Source organism: Myxocyprinus asiaticus, chromosome 32 (genome assembly GCF_019703515.2).
Source record: "Myxocyprinus asiaticus isolate MX2 ecotype Aquarium Trade chromosome 32, UBuf_Myxa_2, whole genome shotgun sequence".
Taxonomy (NCBI): domain Eukaryota; kingdom Metazoa; phylum Chordata; class Actinopteri; order Cypriniformes; family Catostomidae; genus Myxocyprinus; species Myxocyprinus asiaticus.
In genome coordinates this window covers 27001126-27013901 of record NC_059375.1, presented here as the reverse complement: position 1 = coordinate 27013901, position 12776 = coordinate 27001126, and the positions used below count along the sequence as shown (strand labels likewise).

Below are 12776 nucleotides of genomic sequence, written 5' to 3'. Positions count from 1 at the left end.
TTTTTTTTTCAATTAAATTTTAGTTTTATAATTAAATAAATTAATATGGTGGCACAATTATATTTTTGTCTACAAACTAATTTCAAACATTTAAGCATACGCGTTCAGATCAAAAGATTTTTAAGATCATGAGAAACATTTCAGTCAAGTGTTTCAAAAGTTTTGACTGGTAGTGTATATTAATAAAGAACCTTTATTTTAAAGAGTGTAACAGAACACTAAAATGGTTGACATTAGCACTAGGTGTGATGTAACTTTCCAGTGTTTGTCCACACTCGAAGCGAAAACGCTGTATGACATGGAACAAAACCTGTTAATGAAAATACACTCACTGAGAACTTAATTAGGAACATTATGTTCCTAATAAAGTGCCCAATGTGGTCTTCTGCTCATGTAGCCCATCCGCCTCAAAGTTTGACACGTTGTGCATTCTGAGATGCTATTCTGCTCACTACAATTATACAGAGTGGTTATCCGAGTTACCGTAACCTTTCTATCAACTCGAAACAGTGTGCCCATTCTCCATTGACCTCTCTCATCAACAAGGTGTTTCTGTCCGCAGAACTGCCGCTCACTGGATGTTTTTTGTTTTTGGCACCATTCTGAGTAAACTCTAGAGACTGTTGTGTGTGAAGGAAATCAGCAGTTACAGAAATACTCACGCAAGCCTGTCTGGCACCAACAATTATGCCATGATTGAAATCACTGAGATCAAATTTTTTCACCCATTTTGATGGTTGATGTGAACATTAACTGAAGCTCCTGACCCGTATCTGCATGATTTTATGCACTGCACTGCTGCCACATGATTGGCTGATTAGATAATCACATGAATAAGTAGGTGTACAGGTGTTCCTAATAAAGTGCTCAGTGAGAGTATATCTGATGTTTAATATACATTTACTGGATATGAAGAGGGATTTTGGACTAATGGGATTTCACTGTGGGCCATCCAATACAATGCAGCAGAAAAAAGAATCAACGCAACCAAAAAACTTCTCTTGTCGCAGTCACGGCTGATTAGGACAAAAACTCATATCAACACATTAACCTTTTATTGAGACTACACTCTTATTGGTAAATGAAAGGATAATTAAATGAGCACAAACTACTGAATAAATAAACATGCAAGGGACAGTGGATGAGTACAACTTAGGTCACATCCACACCAAAACATTTTTTGGTTGAAAATGCAATGATTCTGTTACGTTTACATCTCTTATCCTGGAACTCTGTTTTTCTTCACCGAAAACAGAACTTTCGAAAACACCCTCTATCATCGGATACTTCAGAAAAACGATGACGTTAAGAAACTGAGTTTTAAACTGAAAATGTATTCGTGTGGACGTGGCCTAACATTCAAGTTCTGTGAAAATTTGCTATTCATTTTACGGAATTCTGAAGGCACAGATTCCATGTGGGCTTGCCATCAGTAATCAAAACTATATTATCAGCAACTTTCTTTTGAATGTTATAGTGGCCAAAGAGGTTCAGAGCACTGTTTCTGAGACAGTTATTTAGAAGGCAGTGAGCTAGTGAGAGAAAACAGTTAAGGGGGAGTTAAGCGCTGCAGTGCTTTTTATCGATTTTTATAAATATTTCAAATCAATTTATGTCTGCGCTGACCGCTTTCCAGACAGAGGACATTTCTGCATGATATTGAACATGACAAACATTACCTAGGACAGCTCAGGTTTATAAAACAGGCAATAAGCAGATTGCTGCACATACACTGTCACATGATCACTTCCTATAAGAGGAAGGATATGGTAATGAGGAACAAGGCATCAAGGCTTAAAGATTTTAAAGATTTTACATAGAAAACAAGAACTGGGCTTACTGAATGCTAGGACAGAGTAAAGTAACAGATTATCTGATTAATTGTGATCTTCATTTGAAAAATCAGAAATCGATTCTTAAAATCCATCTTTTAGTCTATGTCTGTTCAGAATGTGTAACAATTTTCACTAAATATTATACTTATCCAGGAGGACATCAGTGTACATACTGTATATGTCATACATCTTTGGCTGCTGCATTGTGTCTCATTGTTCCAACACCTTTTCATTAACATAGGCTGTTATAATGTAGTCTGTTACAAGTACAAAAGAGGGCATAATCAAAATATAATGCATAATATTTTGTCATTGTGAAAACTCGCTGGTCAATTCAATGTAACAAAGTTCTTCAGACTTTGTACTTTGTCAGTCTGACCAGGTGATAAAACAGCAGACATGCTAGATAGACGGCATATAAACATTTTTTTGTTATTCATAATTCAGCTGGGGCAAAATGAAGAAACAGACTGCCCTGCTTTACGCTGCTCTGTGTATGGGAAACCGATTCAAGCATATCCTCTGGGTGATTTATTGAAATAAAATTCGGATGACTTTAAATATGTATAACAAACACATCATGAGCGGGGCTTACCGAGAGTACATTGGGGATTATATGTAGCGTGACGTTGGCACACCACTCAGCAGTTGTCCCAGCTGACTGAAAAAAAGATGAGGCCTTGACGATTCATACGGTTTTAGGTCACTCAATATTTGAATGTACCCAGTTTAAATTTGATTACATTATTCTGGACAAAATAATGGAGATGGTTTGCAGTCATTGGCTCCCCTGTCAAAATTTTGAGAGCTCCAGGAATGGAGTGTGGTTCCTTTAATGTGTTTCTTTAAAAACTGACTCTTCTGGGCAGGGTTTTAATGCATTTCAATGGCCCAAGCTTTTCTCAGGGAAACTCTGACACGCACTCTTTTCTATGTCCAAGAATGAGGGAGGTATTCTGAAGATTTACGTTTTATAGTGTTCCAGTGGTTTAGGTCAAGTTGTGGATACAATATCTCCATAGCCAGAGCTCATCTTAGCATACCTGACCTATATCACCATCTATTACGCATGTCTAAAGCAGTTGTCTGGAATCCTGCATATCGAATAGCACAGTTGATGTGGCTTCGACTAATTAATTTGCTCAGCTAGATCTCTCTCTTCCTTTTTAGGCAAGCTTCTCTATTACTTTTGATAAAGTTTGAGTTAGAGATTTGAATAAACCCCTAACCTTAAAGTTGCAGTGTGTAATTTCTGCGGCAATGGTGCCATCGAACGGAATTGCAAAAATAATAACTGTTTTCAAACAGTTTTCCAAAAACAGATAATTTTTATAGTGCCACAGAGACACCGTGATTACAGTTAAAAAAATAAATTACCTACGAATGGCTTACTTATAGCTCACTCTGCATAATAAACTGGGATAGGAGAAAGTATTTATTTGTGCTACAGACAGGAATGATACTTCAAATCTTGTGGCTTGTTGAGCAATCAGTTAAAATTTTCACTTGGCACCATGCAGAACACCTTAGCAAGTGATTAATAACCACTTCAGTAACTGCTTACAACACCCTAACAACACTCCTGCACAGTCAAACTCCACTCATTTAATTCAGAGAGTGAAAAAAATCTAGTTATGTTGGCTCGACAAAGCCAACATACTGTTATTCTATAGATTATGTTAGGATTAGGTTATGTCTGTTCAAAATTGTTATAGAGACTTATGACTGTCTTTGACCACTTCCATTGTAAGTGCCTCACTGTAACCTCGATTTTTGCTTTTTTTTTTTTTTTTAAAGAAAAGGAGGGATTAGTCAAAATTTCATTATGCCACAAATGCTGTCGTAGAGGGTTGTAGCATAAAAATGCATTGCTAAAAATTCTGATTTTTTTGTTTTGGTGGGGACGGTGAAAAAACTAGGCCAGCTGAAAAAGTCCTTATTTTTTAACTATGACCCTACCTAACTTTCAGCAAGTGCATTTTCAGCAAGCTTTCTTCGGTCTCTGTTCTTTCTATTTGTTAAACACACATACGCTGACCCAGGCAGACAGCAGTGTGTGGTGGTCTGTAGGGTTAATGTTGGCCGGCTGTGCAGCAGTATTCGCAAGGTTTTAGAGGAGAGATACGGTGGTTCGACATGTACCTGTCACCACTAAATGATTGCTCATTTCCTGTAGCAGGAGGAGGGGCAGGGTGAGAGGAGTAATAGCACACAGCTGCCCGAGCTGGACACTACCTTTCCTCTCCTCCCTCTCTTGTTCTCCTGCTATCGGACGTCTTTCTTCATCCTCTGGCCTCTTCTGTCCTCCTCTCCTTCTCTTTCATTTTATTGCCAATCTGTTTTTAATGTTATATGCAAGATTCTCTTTGGAATGGCCAAGGTGGGCACACACCCATGCTGCCTCAATGGGCATGTTCTCCACCTAGCTTCTCCTGGCTTCATTTACGTGTCTGTGTGGGTGTGTGTTTGTGTGTACACACATGCTTGTGTCGAAGTGTGTGTATGTTAGGGGGTGGATTGGTTTAAGGAGGGGTCAGTAACAAATTCCAGCCTGGTTCCAAACTAGGTCACATGACCCAGAATGGAAAGTTTAGCAATGTCCAGCTGTAGTCAACATTACACAGCAAGGAAAGGGAAACAAGCACAATCAAACAAGATTGGTAAAGTTTATCAAGTCAAACTTTGATGTTGGCTTGACTAGACCTTATTTAAAATGATTTTAAAAGTTAGATTTTTTTAAGGTTATACAGGTCTTACTTTCAGACACATACAAAAAAGTCAGACAGTGCATTACTGATTGGTTGTTAGAGTGTTCTGGCCGGTTACTAGGTGATGCAAGGCTGTTCTGTTTGGTTCCTAGGTGTTGCTGTTCTAGCTGTTTGGTAGGGTGTTCTGGTTGGCTGGACCATCGCTGTGGTGTTCTAGCTAGTTGTTAGTGTGTTGATAGATAGAACCGGTTTGAACATTCTGTTAATGTAAGTCTATGGGATTTTTGGAATTTGATTTGGTCCCAAAAATCAGTTTGAAAAGACATAGCAACCTGAGTCAAAACTGTCTGAAGGTCTGCGCCAAATTTGGTAATTGTAGCTTGAAAGCTCTAGTTAATTTTGATCTTGGTTTAGGGATTTCAGAACAACCCTAAACTAAGTCAGCTTGATAACTTTACAGTTGCAACATATTTACAGCACATTAGGAGAATTAGCAACAAAAATGTTTGATACAATAGAAAACCAAATGTTTAAGCTTACAAGGCATAAAACACATGTACAGTACATGATCAACAAACATAAGACACAGTGACAACTAGTTCTGTCAACTGGCGTGAAACTCTCGTACACTGGCCCCGGTCTATCAGGATGTCCTAACTGTTGTGCCCTATAGCTGCTCTGTGTTTTTGAGAGACGTCTATTACGTCCAAGCTTCTAGTCAACCACGCCATGTCTGGAATGAATGACTTTACGCAGAAATAGCGACCAAGCCAGTCTTTACTGAAAACAGCTTAAAAGCTTACAACCATATCAGTGTTTCCAATAGCACACTGACATGATGAATAATCACTCCATGCTTGTCACTTCCAGGTGAACATCCAATGAGAAAAGACAGCAAAAAAGAAAAGAAAAAGAAAACCCACACAAACAAGTTTTAATAATGTAGGTGGCAGAGAGCATTTAGACAGAAAGGCAGCGTGCCGCTTATCCATGCATGCGTCTGATTCAGAGTGACGTAAATGTCCTCATTACAACAGCCAGGTTGCCTCTAAACAGCCTGTGCAGACTGAGCGAGCATCCATAAGAAATGGGAATGATGTGTTCATTGCTGGAAGAATTCTTCTGCATTTATTCAACTGGCACAGTTTTGCAAAGAATGCCTTTTTATTTGATCAATTATAGTTCAATTTCTGTTCACATAGTACACATGCCTAAGCCCTCATAAACAAGACCCAGTGTTCACACACCTTTTGACCAATGCATTTCCTTATTTTTAAGATTTTTAAAGCTAATTTTTAAATTAAATTAAGCTTTTTTTAGAAACTGTCCTTGCAAAAAGCATTTTATAGCTAATTAAACTATATAGATCTACTGAGATCTACAAGAATGTATCACTATAGACATTTCCATGACTTTTTAAGATTGTATTCATTTTCATGACTTTTTAAAATGAAGTTTTAAAATTCCCTGATATTTCCAGGTTTTCCATAACTGTGGAAAACCTGAAAATCTGGTTGTAGTCAGTATCATAGTCTTTGTCTTTTGTCTTAGTCTTATTCTTTTGCACAGCTTAAGGTTGGCTTTAACTGCTTTTCCTTAGCTGCATTATTTTGCTTTACATTACATGCACCTTTTGAAATGCTCATTATGGACATCCAACAATAATGGGTTCATCGTTATCATTATCTTTGCATAGAAGCGTTTTATCGAGTTCAATTTCAAATGCTTCAGCTCTTAGACAACTAGAATAGGAAAATATTCAAATATAAGAGATAGGCCAAAAGTAATTCCAAATGAAATGCAATTAAATAAGCACTCTTAATCATTGCAGAATGGGCTAATGTGCTTGATCTCAAGCTTGGCAAGTCACTCCCAGTAGAACGTAGTTCTAGTCAGCACTTCAGGTACCGCATACTGCAACTGCTCCTCAGACATGCTGAATTCAGCACTGCAAACTATATTTCACTGGAGAGCGAGAGACAGGTCTATCTGCAAACAGAACAAAAACAAACCAAATCAACCCTCCATATTGTTTGGTCTGTAACAGGGTACTCCCTAAGGCTTGGAAACATCATCTTCTGAGACAATTGGCCTGGCTAGTACTGTACAACTGTCTCATTAGAGCCGTACATGCGATTATCCTGAGGTAACTTTCGTACTCACGGTCACAACATAACAATTCACCTACATTGTCTTCTTGGTATGAAAGTCTCTAAACTACAGATAATTTATAACATTGCATCTCACAGTCTCTATCAATAGAACTGTTTGAGTATTTAAGCATTTTTTGAATGTGTGTCGTTCCAGTTGCGTGCGATGTTGGGTAAACATGAATGTGTCTAAAAACACCATGTTAATGGTGGATGTGGGGTGTAATACAGAACCCCACATAACAGCATATTCTTTGGCCTAAAGAGGGGGTCACATTCGGAAATGCAACAGACCAGGATATGATGTCACATGGGAGGGCTTCTGGTTCAAGTAAATAATCCATCACAAATAACAAATAATCTTACATTCAAAATGTTCAAATATATTGTCTACGCACTTTCTTGCAACAATAAAGCCCTGTTCACACAGCCAGTGACAAAGAGACACAATCTCATTTATTTTCAATGAGAGAAGAGCGACTTTCTGTGACATGACCGAAAGTGACAAGATGTGGGCATGGCGAGCGACACGACAAAGTTGAGAAAAGTTGAACTTAATGTAAATGATGAGCGACATACATGAGTGAATACCAATGAGAGAGAAGGCAGTAGAGCTCACGTCATCTGTCAATAGCCTAGTTTCCATACACTTTTCACGCTATTTTGTTATCGTCAAAGTGAAAATGCGTAAAAAAAAGTTTGGGAAATTTGCCGTCTTCTGCCTGTTACCATTAAAATTGTCTTTTATCGATTAAAATTGGTGTGTGTGATGACGTCATGCCTAAAAAAACACTGTCGCATAAGTTTTGGTTTATCGCAAAAGAAATCTGCCCTTAAGCCGTTTCCATACAGAAATGTGTGTATATCGCTAAATGTGTACCTTTCACTTCCCAGATGTCCCTAATTTTTTTCCTCTTAAGTTTTGGTAAAATGGAGAGAGCATTGAGACAATTCATTGAAATTAGACAGCTTACTGTCATTTAATTTCACAAATAAATGCAATCAAAGAGGAGGAATTGCAATCAAATGGTCATTATTTTAATGCATTTGGTAATTTATTAATACAGGCTAATTTAATACAGGGAATTTTGCCAGCATTGTTTTCAAAAGTAAGCTAAACAATAATTTTATAGAATTGGGCTATATGTTAGTGTTCCAAAAAGCACACTGAAGCTTTTCTCCTAGTATTGTGTATTTATTTTTAATTTAAAACATCTTTGTGCACAGAAATATGTTTTTTTGAATTGTGGGCTAATTCCATGACTGCTGTCTATTATTTTGAATGGTGTGGAAAAGCAACTTTAATAAATAAACGGATGGCTACCACGATTAAATTAATCACAAACAGTGGCCATTCATTTGTTCTCTGCACTTGTCGATGTGCACTCCTGGAAGTGTCATGTTTGCAGCATCGGATCTGTGCTATGCTGTTAAGATCAATCCATAATCACGTACAATAAATTGGCTTTCAAGGATATATACCATCGTCATGATTAACAGGCTAACAACTGGGGTAAATTCTGTCATGTGACACTACATTTCTGCATTAATGCCAATTTTCTCAACAAAAAGTGTTTCCAAACCAGTTTTTCACGACATCTGAAGTATCGACAGAGTTTATGCACTAGAGTTAAACGGAAAAATATTATGTCGACATTTGTGAAATTTTAGCGATAATTTACATTTCCATCAGCTTTATTTTGATGCGCAAAAACTTGGATGGAAATGTAGTTACTGTCTGTAATCACATGCATGGATATAATAAACAATGATGAGTGGAAAACCGTTTCAGAAACGGTCAGCATTCTGAGTGAGCTTGAATACATTGATAGTTCATTCATGATTTTATTTTTTCTATGATAAAATTTCCCTTATAATGTCAGTAAAGATTTTTTGCACCAAAACAGTCATAATTTAGTAATATATTATATTTTTTTACCCTGTCTCTGGCCCTCTGAAATGTTCAGTTTAAGCCTCAGCATCACCTTTAAACTTTAATGTAAACACATCAGGCAGCCCCTCGAATGCAGCCAAACTGTATGTGATTGAAACTCGATCAGAAGAGAATAAACCAGCTCCACAACAATACAAAACTAAATTTAAATTTTACACATAACGCACACCCAACACATTGCATCCGAATGTGTCAAGCCAGCCAATCAAGCACAGCAGCAGCACCATAAACTACAAATATCAAACAGTCATGACATATAAAACAGTCATGACAGGTTACTTACGGTTTTCAGTCAGGTCCAATAGTTTTTTTTAACTGCCCCATCTTTAATAACAGTTCCTAAACTTTCTTTGCAAAGCTTGAATTTTGTGACTATGTTCACAAGCAATCCATGCTGATATAAGCTTAAAATACATATAATACATGCTCAAATGAGCCAAACACACATTGGCTTTATCCATGATAAAATGTTCTTAACACACGTAATACAATGCACGGTAAGACGTAACATCCTTCACTGATGCTATCAGGAACTTTGTTAACCTTCAGTCACTATTTCCAGGACGTGTTTATCCTCAAACAGCAAGAGGCAGAATGGGGGTCTCCTTTTAGGAATTATAATTTGACACTGCATCTTTTAAAAGCAGAGGAAGATGAATAATAACAGCCAAAGCAGTTCGTCTATTGCATGTTTATGTAGAAAAGCTTTTAAAAATAGTCCAGATGGGCAGAACATGTCCTGTTTAAGTCCCCTTTAGTGTGCTGGAATATTAGGCCCATCTGTGTTGTTCTCTCCTCTTCACCTTTCTGATTAAGCGCCAGTGGGCAGGCCAAGGGTGCGATGATGTAGCTAAAAGTAGGTGTTGATGTCTTGCTGTAGAGGCAGTCGTGAGCTTAAGCATTCATCTCTGTGACTACACAAATTATGGAAAATCCAAACAAGACTCTTTTGCAGCTTGGTTTAGTAAATGCTCTTTTTGTATTGAGGCGGACGTTTTGAGTTCTGAAACATAAGTATTTATAGTTCAATGAACTCTAAGATATCAAAAGATCAAGGATAACTGATAACTGATTTTGTCAAATTAGAATTATTTCTTAGTTTTACTGGCAGCACATTTCTTCTGTGATCTGATTTTCACTATGGCCAGCAAGTTGTGCAGTCCACCAATAACGTTAGGACAGCGATAGGAACGCCCACTAGTAACTTCACTATAAAGAGACTAGCGACATCCGGTGACAATTTCGCTGGCCATGTAAAAGCGGCTTAACATGCACAGCTTTAAATATATATTTTTTGTATTGAGCAAAAATGTAAGATTGCGACGTTGCAATCTTCTACTGGTCACGTGTCTTCTCGTTATATGGATTTGAAGGTCAGAGCTCTCCAAACTTGAACTTTAATTTGCTGTCGAACACAAAATTTCTAGTATAAGCTTGTGTTTCCAGTCTTCTGCATTTGGATGTATTTGAATGGGAGTGAACAGAGTGTAAAGTGTAGTGTGACCACCCCTTAAGGAAAGGCTTTTGCAGTCCTTAACATTGTTGTGATTATGCATAGGGCTTTTTCAGGTTTAATGTGCAGCTACCTCAATAATGAATTGTAGCTATAATAATAAGAATATACTCTTACACATCCATCCATCCAGAAATGGAAGCTCATACATTGTTTATAACTGAAATCTGTTGATGTATAAAGAGTATAACAAACAATAAGGACCACACGGATTCTGCAGACGTTTTTCACATTTTCTTTGCTCCTTTTGGGGCAAAATCTACAGAACTCTGCCAATGCATTAAAAAAAAAAGAAACATCTTAAACTGAGCTGAGTGTACTACTTATTAGTAGAAAAAAATTATAAACACTAAGGTGCATATGTTTATTATTTGTAAGTATTTGTATGTACATTTACATGTACATTATTGTATGTTTGAATAGACACTGAAATGTACAACGGAAGTATTGAAAGCAAGTTTTTTTTTGGAATCTATAATAGCATACATTTTTACTAATATTTTTTTTATATATATTTTTGAGCCATTAACCTCAGCCTAACACAACCTAACTATTCTCAACAACATATTAAAATGTAATAGGCAGATAAATGAACAGTCACAATAATTTGTTACAATATACTATTATTTAGATATTTTCAAGCCACTAACCCAGCCACTACCTCTAGTCCTAACCCTAAATTAATTTATTCATTTTAAAATGTAAAAGTTTAGCCTTGGTTAAAGTGAATACAGCACTATAAATTACATAGAACAGAATGAAACTGTTGTAATGTCAAGTTAGGTAAATACAAACATATTTAAATAATATAACTGATTATAAATACAATAAAATCAACCTAATAATTCTAAGAATTCAATATGAGAACTTGTACATTTGTACGTCTCTAAATTTAGTCATATAAAGAAATTTGTGTTTTAGATGCTGTCAATATGTTAATATTTTATGTTTCAGGGTCTATGCAAACATACGTAAAGCTGCACAATGTAGGATTTTTTGGGTTAAAATTAACAAAAAATAATTATTGAGTGAGTACACAAAAAATCCATGTTCAAATCCATGTCCTTGTCTTACCCCAATTCACTACAGTAAGCCTACAATAATAATTTTTATTTTTAGGGAATTTGAGCTGTCGGGTCGGATTTTGCGGGAAATAGCAGGCATATGTCATTTGTCCTTGTGTGTTTACATCATATCCGTAAGCTGAGAAAGAAGCTCCGGCTGTGTCGCGAGAAGTGGGAAGCAAGTGCAACAGCTGTTCAATCAGTCAAGTCATGGTTTCAGGAGTCCTAATGGATTTAACTGTTTTTTACTGTTTAGCGAAGTTGTTTACCTGCTATATTGCTTGGATATGTTTTCTGGTAGGGTTGTTGAAGCTTATATTGTTTGTCATGCTTCGAACATTACTTATGTACCAATCGCAATCTGTTTATAAGTTTCATTTTGTGTGTAAGCCAATAAAGTATTTTTGGAGCAATAAATCTATGTACGTACACTTGCCATTTTATCCTTTTAGCAGATGTTTAAACAGATTGAAAAAGCCACTATAGGTACAAGGTGGTTCCACATGAATTTATGCTCATCTTAAGTTGTCTATAATGTTCAGATTTCACAATACAAAAATGTTTATGGTTTTGTTTAGCGTGTAACCATTTCTCTGTTGTAGCTTTACTTCCAACTAAACTATTAAAAATGTATTATTGTACTTGTTATATTGCATATTATTTTAATGTTCAATAAAGTATTTCATTCTCGTTTTGCATTTTTGTATTACAGTCTTTCTTTTTACAGTGCACAAACCTACTATTGGAGTATGACGGTTCACTTGTATTGTACACTGCAGCTGTAGATTGTAATATAAAAATTGAGTGTCTTCAATTGGACTCATATCAGCCATTTTACGAGTTTCACCTCTTAATATGATATGTGTAGTACAATACAAACATTAATGTCTATTGGGCGGCGGATAAAACTCTTTAATAATCATTTTAAAATATAATTAAGAGTGTTTATCTTCCTTGAAGTAAGCAATATATCGGTTATACATTTTTAAGAGAATAACATAATATCAACATGTAAATAGCTCACCATGACTCCACTCTATAGGTAATCTCAGAGTCCTGAACCATAAGATTCATCCACCAGAAGAGCAGTACCTAATCACAACTCTCGTAAAGTTTTCCTCCACAAGTAACTTGCAGTTTTATGCTTCAACCACTTGAGGGCCAAAAGTTACATAGTGTAACTTTAAATATTTGTATGCTAAAACCACATTTAACATAGGAATGCCTAAGAAAACTCATGAGATCACGCTGAATATGTAGAATGACAGCTGTTCCATTTCAGTTCTGTGGGTGCAGATTCCATTTGGGCTTGCATATGATGAATTCAGATGTTCATATTAGTGGTCGACCGATATGGGGTTTTTTAATGGCCGATGCCGATATCCAGAGAGCAGTGTGGCCGATAGGCCAATACAATTCTGATATATCACTCAATTTAATATAGTAAATAACAAACACAAAACTGCAAAATAATAATAATAAAATCTTATTTAGCACTATATTTACTCAATTTCACACAAACTAAAATTGTATTTTAAATGGTTGACAGCTG

General features: G+C 36.4%; 1 protein-coding gene across 5 annotated transcripts in view; it reads right to left on the bottom strand.

The window, feature by feature from the left end:
- LOC127423321 (zinc finger protein 438-like) overlaps positions 1 to 12776 on the bottom strand; it is a 71416-nt gene that overhangs the window by 42747 nt on the left and 15893 nt on the right. Inside the window, exon 2 of one of the 5 annotated variants that reach the window (XR_007894303.1) lies at positions 5458 to 6532. The exons of the other annotated variants lie outside the window; for them this stretch is intronic. The gene's annotated coding sequence lies outside the window, so the exon portion shown is untranslated. Of the gene's footprint in view, positions 1 to 5457; positions 6533 to 12776 lie in introns of those variants that run through there. 5 annotated transcript variants of the gene reach the window in all.